Consider the following 217-nt stretch of genomic DNA (forward strand, 5'->3'; position numbering starts at 1 on the left):
AGTAAAAGTTTTAAAAAGCTCGAGTACAATAATGCATGTTTTAAAACGTGGGAGTATACGAGTATACGTACCCACTCCCCCCCCCCCCTTTTTAGAGAGGGGGGCAGCTGAATTTGTCTATCGACAAATTGCCTCTGTACCCCTTTCGGAGATCAAGCCGTCCCGTAATCGAGTTGGTTTGTTTAGTGATAGTATTTTTTGAGATGCATAGCGTTCC

Source organism: Brassica oleracea, chromosome C8 (genome assembly GCF_000695525.1).
Source record: "Brassica oleracea var. oleracea cultivar TO1000 chromosome C8, BOL, whole genome shotgun sequence".
NCBI lineage: Eukaryota > Viridiplantae > Streptophyta > Magnoliopsida > Brassicales > Brassicaceae > Brassica > Brassica oleracea.